This window comes from Hermetia illucens, chromosome 3 (genome assembly GCF_905115235.1).
Source record: "Hermetia illucens chromosome 3, iHerIll2.2.curated.20191125, whole genome shotgun sequence".
Taxonomy (NCBI): Eukaryota; Metazoa; Arthropoda; class Insecta; order Diptera; family Stratiomyidae; genus Hermetia; species Hermetia illucens.
The window spans coordinates 27,592,089-27,606,285 of NC_051851.1; the positions used below are offsets into that span (position 1 = coordinate 27,592,089).

The 14,197-nt window shown below is 42.3% G+C and overlaps 1 protein-coding gene across 1 annotated transcript in view; it reads right to left on the reverse strand.

Annotated features, from left to right (window-relative positions):
* LOC119653250 (alpha-1,6-mannosyl-glycoprotein 2-beta-N-acetylglucosaminyltransferase) overlaps window positions 1–14,068 on the reverse strand; it is a 66,973-nt gene extending 52,905 nt beyond the window's left edge. Inside the window, 1 exon segment of the mRNA XM_038057858.1 lies at window positions 13,554–14,068. The gene's annotated coding sequence lies outside the window, so the exon portion shown is untranslated.
* Window positions 14,069–14,197: the final 129 nt, after the last annotated feature.

Sequence of the window (14,197 nt, forward strand, 5' to 3'; positions counted from 1 at the left end):
GAACACGTATTGACCCACACTACTTTTGCTCTTCTCTTATCCATCATTTTCATAGCTATAAAAAATAAATATTCATCGATACTGGATGCGTCGTTAGTCACCGTTTACTGGCTTTCGTTAGTACTATCATTGAATCCCCATTTACATGTTAGTTTTAACTCTTCCCTTTCATTTAAACTTACAATTTCCAATAAACCCTGCGCGGAAACTTTATCTGCATCATTTTGATGTGATAATAAGCAATTTTTCTTCAAATTAAGTGAATATAAGTTACGAAAGCAGTCTTCATGCAGACCATTAATCGCAGACCTCAAATACGTGTACTCCTTTTTGGGCAAATCTAAGTCAAGGTATAAAGCTAGTGCCTGGTGAGGATTTAAAGATAATCGCTGATCACTAGTTAAAAACTTTGCAGTCATACCTGCAGCAAAACTTCTGCGTTTTCATTTTGCGAAAATGAATGAAGTCAAGTCTTCTACAAAGTTATTGAACATAATTTTCCATAAACGGTCCTTATTTTGTTATCCTTCTTCCGTTGAAAAAAAGTCCGCCAAATGTGCTTCTGTATAGTAACTCCGCCTAGAAAATAGTATAACCTCGAAAGTTGCATTCAGAAGCATACAACCTGCGGCAAATTAAAGTGTATAGATGAAGCTACTAAAATATGCAAAAAGTACAAAAAAATATTTGTAGATTTGCATCTTCAAAGTTTAACTTCAATAATGATAATTATTCTGACTTTACAGGCCAACAGGACAATTTAGTGACAGAAATAGCAGCGGTCCGAAAAGGTCAATTACTTCAAGGACCCGTTTTCAGAAACTTCCCTACCGAAAAATCTGAAAAAAATATGGTGATTTATGCATATGGTACCTAGGCCTCAAAATGCTCTCTGTTAGATATCTGCTCAAATTTAGTTAGTAATAATAAATTATTATAGTTTGAGAACTTACTGCGAGCCCGCTCCCTTAATGGGGGGATTGGGGTTGTCTTCCATAAATGACGTCTAAAACATGTAACGAAGACGTAAGTAAAAGGATTTTTCAAAATTCAAGGCCATTGAAAAGTAAAGGCCGTAAACCAGAGCAAGTGTACGGGGCACGTATTATATATCACAACTTTTAAACGCATTTTGCTTAAAACAAGATTTTTTCAGGCTTCTTCTGTACTCATTATTATTGGGGGAAATTATTTTCCTTTTTTCCTTTTTTACATCTAGATTTGTTCTTCATTTTTATGCTTCATGTTCCATCTTTTTTTTCTTTGTTTATAAATATAACTATAAATTCCCTGAATTGACTTTCTCCCCACTCCTCACTAGCTCCCATAGAGCTTACACCATATACAAGGACTATTATCCATTTTTATGACCTGATGATTCCAAAAGAAACAGGGAACCAAAAAGGCCGCCCCTCCTAAAAATTGGAGACAGGAGAGATATTGACTGAAGGTGGGGTCTGTCGACGACCTTTCCTCTCGATCCCAGGTCACTAAAACTTCTGTGTTTTTTATTCTAGACAAAATTTGTACAGTTAAAGTGGTGAATTTATGATAAAACAAATTCCTTTGTCGAGAACAGATTTCTCCCACAAAATTTCCAATGGAGCAGAACTACGAAAATAAATTTAAATTTAGCCAACCTAGATCACAGAAGCTTCGACTAACGGTAAGTAAACTTGTGGCTTCAAAATGTCCATTGTTATTTATTATATTTAACCAGCCCCTCTAATGTAATTAGCATAATTCACATATGTACTTTTAGAGTGATAATGGTAACGCTATTTGCTGACAAGCTAGAGGGAATGAAAGATAATTGTTTACAGATTTGATTATGATACTTTATTTGCTTTCTAAGATGTTCTCTCAAGCTTGGATGTTGGACTTGAGTTACAGAAATCGTGTACAGTGCTAGCAGAAATGATAAGACAGCCATAATTTTCACACAACACACAACAGAGTACAATAATAATACGATCGCTAGAAACTGTGCTTGCATCTAAAAACTAGGGTTTCCTAGTCCATATTAAACATTGGGTAATTAAAGAAAGTGGAAATTCAAGTAGATAAAAAAGATAAGAGACTTTATATTTTCGCCATTATACAATGAAACCCAAATGTTTATTATATTTTGATATTTTATTAAGCTTCCATTCTTTCGTAGACGACAAAACTTCAGTGAAATCTTAGTAAGACACTGGCCTGAACACACCATTGTATACCCAGTGGAAATACAACTGACTTCCCCATCTTGCCCCGTATCACCACTATCTAACGTTACAGGTCTCCTTTATCCTATGAACCGCGTTCGTAACGGCATTTCCCCGCTCTCTTCCGCTTTTCGTAGTTTACCACCCTGGACGGATCTCATCTGGGAATTGATCGCATCCTAATCCTGCTGGCACGCTAGCATTCTCTGCACTAAATTATCTGGGGATACCATTTCACCTTGAGTTTACTCTAGATTTCTCCTTTCATTCACGAATTTCGGACATTGGAAGAATACGCAAGCTGCGTCCTCCAAGATCACATCACCCTTTTCACCCATCAGGTAAAATGTCCAATTTGGCGGTATCCGCGATGTCCCGTGAGGAACTAGGTAAGATTATAATGGATCTCTCCGTGCTTTCTGTCTAGCCATTAGGCGATTGTAAGGATCAATCTGTGTTCTAACAGCCGTTTTTAAGCGGTCCTGTCACTGATGCTATCTACTTATTGATCTCCGGCTTTCGTGTGCAATAAAGGAGAAATGCACTTGCCATTATATATGTCGTTGTCGTCATCTCGTCTGCCAAGATGTTACCACATCCCTGATCACGAATGCTGCATCACCTCAAACGGTTCTGAAGACAGAAGAACCGCTCTTCAGTAGACCTAAATGAGTTAGATGAAAAACCGTTCCCCTAATTAGGACTGCATGTAGCAAGATGGAGCTCACCACCCTGGCTATAAACTGCGGCCCTAATATATTCACTATCATTCTTGCTAGAGCCATACACGTGGCGGATATTTTGGTTGGAATTGATTATATGACCCCCAATTCTAATGTGGGCGCAACTTCAATTACGGCCTTATGTGACGAGGGTCGCTTCCGTTTTTCGCTCTGCAAGTACAGTCCAGCGTTCTGTAACCAAGCCTCATTAGCACTACTTGCTTTGCATTAGCAGAATTCAGAATCTTCGAGATGGTTTGCAACCATAACCAGTACTATGTCGTTAGCGTAACCCACTGTCGTGGTTTCATCGGGGTATGGAAGATTAAGTACATGATTGTGTCCTAATGACGTAGCGGTGATTACGAGTATCAAATCATGGTAATAATCATGGGCGTGGGCAATCCTGACCACATCACATTCAGGCCTGATGAGTGGGGGTGGAAAGGAGCATCCCCACGGGCCCAGATTTTTCTCGGGGGCCCGGGATAGAAATTTCATTAAAAAAAGGATATTAGGAGGCCCGCATAATTTTCACCTCGAGCCCCGTTTTTCGCACAATTTTCACTCTGGACCCAGATTTTCCGATTTTCCCTGTACGGCCCTGATTGCATCCTACAGTGTAGCTTAGTCCTGTAGTGTACTGTTATGGTCTTAAACTAAGTGCTGCTTAACACAAATTAAAATTCACATCCAATTGAATTGTGACGCCAACGATTATTATTATTGTACATTATTTTTTACAGCAGTGGGCCGAACACAACCCTATGGGATACCCGCCAAAACAACATCATCGGTGTCAGACCACAGCTTCATCCCTGCAAGAAGCGATAGACGATAACAGCGGGAACAGAAATCCATACAATTCTAAAATTGGTCGAATTGAACAAATTTCTCACTTTCAGGGACACCACTACCCAATATTTATTGTTACTATCCTTACCGCGAATCATCCTCTCGGATAAGCTGGCAAACAATTTGATGCCTGACTCGGCTTTCGAGAACCTATACTGTCGATCTGAAAAGCCTCGTTGACTTGGAACAACTTAGCGAACATGGCGGGTATAGATAGATGGTGAACTTAAGGAGCGTCTGCAGTATGCCCTCCACACCTGAAGCTTTGTTATTGTTTATTCGACAACTCTAACCAGGAAAGTTTGTTTACCCAATGCTTTAGCAAACCAGCATGATTCTCTTCTGGGTTTTAGGTATGCTGGTTTTCTACTGTTCTCTCCATAGTTAAAAAATAATTGTCTGGTGATCGCTGTGGATTTAATCATTGGTAACTTGCCAAGGCACATTATGTGACAATTGCAGCGCTGATAATGGTCAGATTTACGATTGGGCAACCCCCCCCCCCCCCCCGCCCCTCAATAATCAGCGCTCCTAGTTTGCTCACTTTTTCAGAAACAACGATACCTATAGACAGGCAATGAATACAGTACTGCTTAACAATTGCTGAGAAATATACGACTGATCCCCGATTTCTGTCAAACTGTCATTAAACTCCTCATAGAGCATTTCTACATATCGGGAGCGGTTCATTTTTCCAGGTTTTCTCTACAATTTACGACGCTTGAGATGCTTTGCTTATCAGATAATGCCTCTAATCTTAGTATCTTAGTATCGACGCACGTCATCAACGTTTGATTCCTCGGCAATCAACAGTTTTTCACACCTAAATGCTGAATTTTCTTTTTTACCTACCTGAAATGCAACTTTCTGTAATTACTTTGTTATACCAGAAACCCCCTGTTAATTACTCAAGAAAATCCGATGCGATTAAGTTAGATACTACACAGCTCTTTGGTATCATTTTATTATTTTAAGATTTCTTGAAAAGATGGGTTGTCTTACCATTTTTACCGGTACTGTAGCCCGAATGAATAAATTTGGAGTTTATGTAGTTTCAATGATTTACGCAAACTTAGAATGCATGACTAAGAGCGAAGTTCTAATCGCTACGATTCTTGTCTGGATGGCACCCGCCAGCCTATGGGTAAACTTTCTGTAATTCAATTCGACGGCATCGTAATCTAATTCAATCGTCTTTTTATTCCGATGAATAAGCGCGTACTTACTATAGGTCAACGTGCCACATCCGACGAGCAATGAATCGCAAATAAATACATTAAGTGCTCTAACTAAAAATATGAGAGAAGAAAATCCACACTGAAGTGACTGGCATAGAAATGCTGTTCGAGATACGGTAAATGGGAAGCTGAGTAATTGAGGGAACAGTGCGTGAATTGTAAATAAGAATTTGTCCAAGGAGCTGCAATAAAGTAGTAAAGGTGTGATTTATCGCATCATATATCTCCGATGCCTGTATATAGATTTACTTCCAGTTCATTATTTACTTAGTAGTTAGATATGTAGAATTCCTTGAAATGATTAGAAAACGTAGATACAAATACTTCAGCATTTGAAGCTTATTCAGATTAGCCTCTTTCGATTTCCCTTCTGAAATTTACACTCCAGTGCTATTCGCCTCCCCTTGTGTTGGAGTTTGGTGATTCCCCGAAAGCCGTCGTTCTTTAAAAAAGTTTTTTCCAGCTTGTGGCCAGCTGCAATCGAATTCGGCATATTTAAAAAAAAATACAATGTATTTGGTTATACGACGGATGTGATGTAGGTGATAGGGTAAAAGAGTACACAGGAACAGCAGCAGTTTCTCAGGGCTCACTTGTGCTGAACACAACGTTTGTGTAACCGAGTACTCATGTTAAACGAAACCGATGATCAAGACTCGTATTTCGAGTTCGACTCACTGTCCCAGTCCCAGATGCTTGTGGCTATTTCAAGGGAATTATACAATGGATCTACTAAAAATATAAGTGCTTGAACTACAATTCCCTCTTTAAAAAACCATGATTGAAAATATATGAAGCAGTTATCAACAGTGCCCTTACAGGAACCGACACACTCATACATGGGGTCTGCCTGTAGTAACATCCTGAAAAGTTTCTGACTGAATATAAGATCTGTGAACGCACCTATTTAATTTTTAATAAAAAAATATGGAGTGAGCATAAATAAAATCCACCGCCCTACCAACCTTTTCAGCTTTTCCTCTATCTGAAAGATAGGGGTTGAATGTAGTGTGAATACCATCTATAAAATATTCTCTGCTATCTTGCTGGATTGGATACCAAAGAGTCTTCACTCCAGACAAATCAGTAACAGATCATATTTGCTCTGTGTGGCAAGCGGACATCAGTTGCACCATCTTTCCAGCAACTTTAAGACCGCCTATGATAGCATAGCCAGGGTAAAACTGTACACGGCCATGAGAGAATTCGATATCCCGACGAAGTTAATAAGACTGACTAGGCTGACCCTGACCAATGTTCCAGGCCAGATAAAAGTAGCAGGATCACTCTCGAGACCATTCGACATCAACATCGGTATAAAACAAGAGGATGCTCCCTCATGCATCCTCTTTAACCCGGCCCTGGAAAAAGTGATCCCTGATGCTAAGGTGGGCATGGTCCTCTTTAAGTCCACCCAACTACTGGCCTATGCTGACTATATCGATATTATGGGAAGAACAACCGGAGACCTACAAACTGCTTTCATCCAGATCGAGCAAGCGAAATCTATGAGTGATACCACGATCGCAGGTTTGCGGTGGGCGGGTCACCTAATCCGTATGGATGAGGATGATCTAGCCCGGAAAGTCTATAAAGGCAATATCTATGGTAGAAAAAGAAGACAAGGCAGACCCTGCCTGAGGTGGAACGATGGCGTAGGCCAGGACGCCAGACAGCTTCTAGGGGCATCGAATTGGTGGACCTCGGCGTAAGACCGGGATGTCTGGAGGTCCTTATTACGGCAGGCCTAAACCGGATACCGATTGTTGCGCCGTTGACGATAATGATGATCCGTAGAATAGTTGAATAATTTGGAGACGTCGTTTTTGCCAAAGAATATTAAATAAAATTGACATATCAGTTTGGCACGAGTTACACATGATCTGTCACAAAAAAAATTGTACTCTAAAAAATATCCAAATGAATCACGCTATAGACGGGTTCCCCCGGAAACCGCTCTCCACGAGGTAATTAAAACGATTGAGCGGTCACTACAGTACAAGCAGTATACTCTCTAGCTGCCTTCCTAAATATAGAGCTAGTACCAATGCCATCAAAGAAGCCTTAACCAGTATAGGATTAGAAGGGTGTCTTGCGCAATGGATAATATCTATACTAAGAACTAAGATAATCCGGTCTAAGGTAGCTGCTTGATCAGAGCTGTGAGCAGGGGCAAACCCCAGGATGGCACCGAAGCTCTGGTTGTTAGTGATGAACGAAATTCCCCGCATATTAGACAGATAATGGCGTATGCCGACGACTTGGTAATATTGGTGTTAGAGATGTGTTCCTCCGTTATGAGGAATGTTGGAAAGGCTTTGTAAGGAAATGAGGTCTACGGTAGAGATGGGCAACTCATGTGCTACTCAGTCCATTGATGTAAGTGAGTCGACTCAGCACAAAAGAGACTAGTCGACTCAGAAGACTCGACGACATCGAACCGGAAAGGATCATTTTAAGATTTTGTGTAAAAAAAATTGTCTGGTGTCATGTAGTATAGACAAAATGTGTACAAATTTCAATATGGAATGAAGTACATAAATTAAATATTCCTAGATTCGACACCTAATAGTACATATGAGCGACATTTTAGCAAGTTGAAAACGTAATTACAACGTCAGACCAATTTTTCGCATGAGGTTATCACGTTTTAGTGAACAAGATGAGATAATATGTACATATATACATGCATGCTATTGTTGGAAGCAGGGGCAATGTAAATTATAGATTCTCGAATGAAACAACTTCAATTTCGCAATTGAATCTTTTTTATTCACGATTTGAATGCAACTAATCACAATTTCGCTTGTTAATTAAAATGTTACCCCCAGCGCAAATAAACAAGTGTGCATTTAAATAGTTTGTTCCTCAAATAAATGTTACGTTTTACGTTTAAATTTGGTGCCTGAGACGTTATTCGATCGCCGGAAAAGATCTTTAGGCAAATTCGCTTGATTTTTATAGTCTTTAGAGTATGGAATTGGATCGGGTGATTGTATGTGGGTAGAATAGGGAAATGCTACTCTAGGAATCGAGGAATGGGCCTCTTGAGTTTGTGGTATGAATTACAGGTAAATACTGACTTGAGAATGGTGTTTATTGAGGCAGAGATAGGAATGTCTTAACTTGTATATAACCCCAGCGCACCCAGACTTTTGTATATTTATTCAAAAAATAAATCTATTGTTTTTCAAGACTTCTTTCTAATTTCTGAATGTCAAATACCAGGAAACATAAAACACAATAACTGTTTATTCTGAAATTAATTTAGATTTATTTCATTGTCTTAAGCTGATTTTTAAGGTTTTGTTTGCAAAACAAAATCTTAGTAAAATCGGTTCAATGTCTATCTTTCTGTCACACGCACTTTTCTCAGAAACGGCTATACCGACTAACACGAAATTTGGTGAAGAAATGGGAAATGTAAACACCCAGCCATGCATTGAGTAACATCTTTCTACGCTGAGATTAAGGGGGTTCCTCCTACGTGCAAAAGGGGAGTGTAAATTTTTTTTCACCGAATATAGTCATGTTGGATATCAAATGAAAGATCTTGATTAGTACTTTTCGATCACAGTGTTAGTTTTGAGATTCCTTCAAAAGGCGGGGAGTGCGGAGGTCGAAAGTGATGATTTCTTTAACGGACCCATTCTAACTACACAACCGAAAAATCCGGAAAAAAATCATAAAATCATAAATCATAAAAATCTACTCTCCACTCCACGTTGTCCCCAAAATCGTACTATTACTAGCAAAGTTACAGTGGCTCATACTTATCTTAACCGTCTAAATTTACTGCAACCTAAAATACTAAGTACCAATGTGATATTGATAAAGTGGGTAGTCTTACATGCTGAATGCATATGCTACGTCCAAATGGGATAATTCTACATTCAAATATATTGGATTGGGGAAAAAGAAATGTCGTATTTGTGATCGAAATTTGACGGTTTATTTAACATACTTAGAATTATCCGATTTAAGTCAAATATGCGCTGTTTTGTTCGCAAACTTGTTACCATTTCGAAAGCAATTTCATTATCACCCCCTTATAAAACCCCCCCTCCTAATTTGCAAAAAAAACTCAGACAGCCAGTTTTCGCAAGCCTCTTTTGAGGCCAACTTAGTAGCACCAAGAGCTTTTTGCATGGACCGGAAGAGATGGTAATCACTTGGTGCCAGGTTCGGACTATACGGTGGGTGTGATAAGACATCTTATCCGAGCTCCCATAGCTTCTGGCGGATCATCAAAAATGTGTGAGGCGGAGCGATGTCCTGGTGGAACACAACACCATTCCCATTGACCAATTCTGGCCGCTTCTGGTCAATCGCTTGTTTCAAGCGGTCGAGTTCCTCACAGTAGAGGACCGAATTGAAGGTCTAGCCATAGTTGAGCAGCTCATAGTGGATGATTCCCTTCCAATCCCACCAAACACTCAGCAAAACCTTCCTGCCGTCAATCCGGGCTTGGCGATGATTTGGGCCAGCTCGCCGTGCTTCGACCACGATCTTTTTCGCTTGAGGGTTTCGTACGAGATCCACTTTTCATCGCCAGTCACTATCCACTTCAAAAATGGGCCGAATTCGTGCCATTTCAGCAGTGCATTGCAAGCGTTGATTCAGTCCAAGAGATTTTTTTGCGTCAACTCATGTGGCACCCAAATATCCAGCTTTCTTTGGAATTCAATCTTCTGCAAATGGTTCCAAACGGTTTTATGATCTATACCCAGTTCCTGGCCAATCGAGCAAATGCTCACATGTCGGTCTACTTGGATGATTTCGATGATTTTATTGCTTTGTACGACGATTGGCCTACCAGTACGGGGTGTATCTTCGACATCCACTACACTAGAACGAAACCGATCTAAACAACGCTGTGCTGTGCGAATCGTTATAGCATCGGGCCCATAAACTTCACAAATTTTTTCGGCCACCTTCGTTGCATTTTTACCTCTCAGGTAGTAAAAACGTAAAATATGACGAATTTCTTGCTTGGTGGACTCTATCTTTGACGCGCTATAACTTGAGACTGAAACCTACGATCACAATACTGTCAAAGAGGCACTTGTAGCACAGATTGTCGTCTTCAAATCGCCGTATAGAATAACCCGATGCGATAGGAACAATACAAGCTATATTTAAGTATCGCCATCTATTGAAAAATACGGCATTTCTTTTTCCCCAACCCGATACTTACATTTGAAACAAACGAAACCTTTCATTCCTGAAGCGCCGAGGTTCCAGTTTCCTGACTTGTTAAGTTTTCAATTCGAAATTTTCTTCATAGCCCTATAGACGAGGTGAAAATAATTCTGAGTCTTTTAAGTCGCCTCAGCTAAGTGAGTGAATCGAAATGATTCGACTCACCGAAAAGAGTCATATTTACCAACTTTACTCTCTGGTGAAGAAGGTACGGTTCTACTGTGTGGTGGAAAGCGTTGAGCAAAAGGTGTGCAGGCGCCACAGGGACTCTGCAGTCCTGCCTGGCAAATGCTCTCAATGTACTCCTGCGCCTCCTACGGCCATAGTAACATCCTACACGAACTCTGGCAATTCCCCACGAACTACGCTATGCGCAAGTCAAACTTCACGAGAAATTAAATGGGTTTAAAGATAATTTCCTTTATTAGCTATTAATTGTCCCCTTCCTCAGTGTTTTATGTGGAATTCTCATTATGATTTTCGGTTTATAAAAGTATTGCTGTAATTTTCACATCAAAATCATCTAATTATCCTAATTCCATAAATGATTCATGAGAAACTTTGCTGTGGACTTTCCAACCAGCGCAGATTGGAAGACCATCAACGTGTTGCAAGCTATGGCACAGTATTCTTAACCGACGGATTAAAAATGGTCCGTTGAGTCGTTGGGGGAGTTTTCTCAAAAACACACAGTGCAGTCAAGTCGTACGGTCTCCCAGGATTCACCTATATATTCCAGGCGGAAATATTGGCGATACTGGAATCCAGTCGATGGCTGGGGCATAGTTAGATGCACAAACATGAAATAGCCATAATGACAGACAGTGAAGTCCTCGGTGTTTAACGTAGGTACCTGTCTTGAGACTTAATCCTACGGCCCTCTTCAGGCACGGATTGATTTTGTAACCACAATCAGAGCCCCGCTGAGACAAGCGCAACGGTACCAGTCTATACCAAGTGCATGGCTTAGCATTCACACTGGTGGATGCAAGAATTACCTAAATCTCTACCGAACTATGGAGTACGGCACCCGTGTTGATATGCAACACTAAGTCGAGGCCCGAAGGTCTCTTCTCGCTCGAGCACAACCACAGCCCTCATGAAACTCCCACAAAGGGGCCAACCGCAACCAACCGAGCTGTACTCAGATACGACAGGAATTCTCCTGAAGTATAAGAGTCCAGGGGCTACCTCGGTTCCCATGGTACCAGTATACCCCTGGTAAGGTTTCGTGACCGAAGCCACTTCAGATGAGTCCCCGTGCAGACTCGGGACTGATCGCCCTTGCTAGGCCTTGGAGCATTCGCCTACCGCATCACGGCCGGCAAGCCAATGCGATGCAGCGGTTCCCGGTTCCACCACGTGGAGGTTCTCCTCGGCCACTTGGTTTTCTTTCAGACGACAGGGTTGCCGCCCCGTCTTCCCCCCCGCCACCTCAGAACACATAATGACAGACAGCAAAGCGGTTCTTGAGTGCTTTTACTCAGTAGCGACATCCTCCAGGCTGGTGTGAGGCAGTGCAGAAACACGCTGAACAGTCTGGCCGACACGCTCAAAGTTACCTTCCTCTGAATTTCCGGTCGGAGGAGAGTATGAGGTCTGACGGACTGGTCAGGCGGGGCTCTTGGCAGTCCCTCGGTGGACACAGTCTGTGTCCCGGTGGCGACTGTTTAATGTGGAATCTACTCGCACTACTGAGCAGTCGGGGACCTCAGATGGCGAAGGCTCACCATTTGCGCCATGTCAAGAAGGAGTTGGCCCGCCTATAACAAGACCCGAGAGCGAGAGGTCTTTTGCGAAACAGGTGCAAATGGACACAGGCCACTGTCCTATAAGGGACACACAAAGAAAAAGAAGACTCTGAAGTACATTCTTTACGATTGCCCAGCTCCAGCTAGAGCTTGGCTTGCGGACGCTAAGTAAACCATTCTTTGAGAACATCAGAGAGATTTCTACCTGCGGAGTAGGAGAGGTGCTTTCCAACGTAAATGCTCCGGGCTGGCTCTGAAGATACCGAGCCGGCTGGACTCTGACCTCTTGCTCTTACCAAAGCAGTCATGGTCTTTGAAGTTTATGGCATCAAAAGGGCATACCAAAGCACTGATTTAGCTCCTACCTTTACGTGTGACGAGAACGTAAAGAAGTAGAAGAAAGTACAAAAGTGTGTTCCAATCATACGCGGTGCGGAATTATATTTCTAATTTCAGGACATCTACGAAAAGTAGTTTCTTAAAGATGGCCTTTCATCCTGCTTTGGGTATTTACTTCATCTACCATCTTCACAAGACCAACACTCCATAAACGATGCACGCATCCTTTTTGGCAAAGTCTTTATTCAACTTTGTTTTTATTGACTACAATTAAGACATCTAAGATCCGAATCTGTGTTTATTCTACTCGCAGAAAAACAACTTGTTTCCAGCCATCAAAAATCTAAGATATAAATAGCCTCATTCAGTCGTGGAAACGCACGTAATAGTTTTGTGACCAATTGGTTGAAGGCTTTAGTAATTGCACCGAATTACACCACCCCCTGAGCACCGGCATAATTAGAAACCGATAGACGAGTACACCGAAAACTGTCCTGGCCGCAGGGAGTGTGGTGACCACCACCCGGAGCAAAATAGGAAAACATGAAAACCCACTAAACGAGTTATGCTAAATTTGTCAGGCCATGCCACAAACAAGCAACTGGACTGAAAGCGAATGGGATTAATTACTAATCCCCATTTTACGTGCTCAAATGCCAAATCGGATTCGCTGCGACGCGGCTTAGAGCGGCACGCACTGCATTTATCGAATATTGAAAACAATTGATTTTTCCTCAAATGTTCGGATGGCGCTCAAGATGATTGGGACAGCCATTTCCGGCGGAGGCTCCGTCATTTGCAGGCTTCTGGGCCGGGTTTCAGTTCTTCGGCGGTGCCGCTTTCCATGACCACGCTCGTCGCTCACCTCGACATTGGCGGAGCACTCAAAACAACAAAATAAGTAAATAAACAAAACTTGGGGCAGGTTTGATTCAATTGCTGCGTGCGTACGAAACGAGGCAGTAACTTGGCGTGGAGCTGAATGGAAGCGCAGAAAGAGGAAAGACTGGCCAAGTGAGTTGGCGGTGACCGCATCGGGTGCCAAATACTTTTTGTCTACACTCCCCCCGGAGTCCCGAGAAACAGATGTTTTCGCTGCTATTACACAACGGCTGTGCCCGAGGCCGTAGGCCAGAGGAGGGACCAAGACGCCAGCTGCAGTTCTACAAAGTGGACGAGACCGGACCAATTAGCTGCACTAGACTAGATTGCATCTGCTGCATCTTAGCTCGGGCTTACCTTCTCGATAACTTTCCATTTTACCCAGAGCGGCAGAGTCAAAGGCGCACCTGCTATCGCGGCGGAATCACATGCCCAGTTGAAACTAGAAAATATCACACAAAACACAACACTCCGCGGCCACTCTTTGTCATTTCTGAACCTTCTCACAGCTCGGCGAATTGCAGGCTTCCTGGACACAACTGTAAGGACCTGGTTTGTATTTTCTATTTGCCCGAGCGGAGCACTTTGCACACCTGACGATGAAAAATCACTTCTCGAGTTGCGACTCTTCCCGGAATTCACACACTCCCCAGGGCCGCGCACCCCATCAAGTGCCAAACACAATTAGCTCATTGCATTGCGGCTCTCATTTTTATTAAACGCGCCGCGGAACGATCACAATCTGGGATTCAATTGGAACGCGTCAATGCGAAAAATTTGTTTGTTGCAAACCAGCAGGCTCTCGCGCGAGGGGAGCACAGGCGGACACAGCACGGTCGAGCGACTTCTTCGCGAGTGTCGCTGACGAGCGCATCTGACACTTTCCATGGGGAGCCAGCAGATTGCTTGACACTTCGCAGCGATTGGAATCGCTTCGCAGTCGAATTGGATTTCTGCAAATGCGCGGCGCCGCGCTGCCTGTCGTCTGTAAGGTGGTTGTA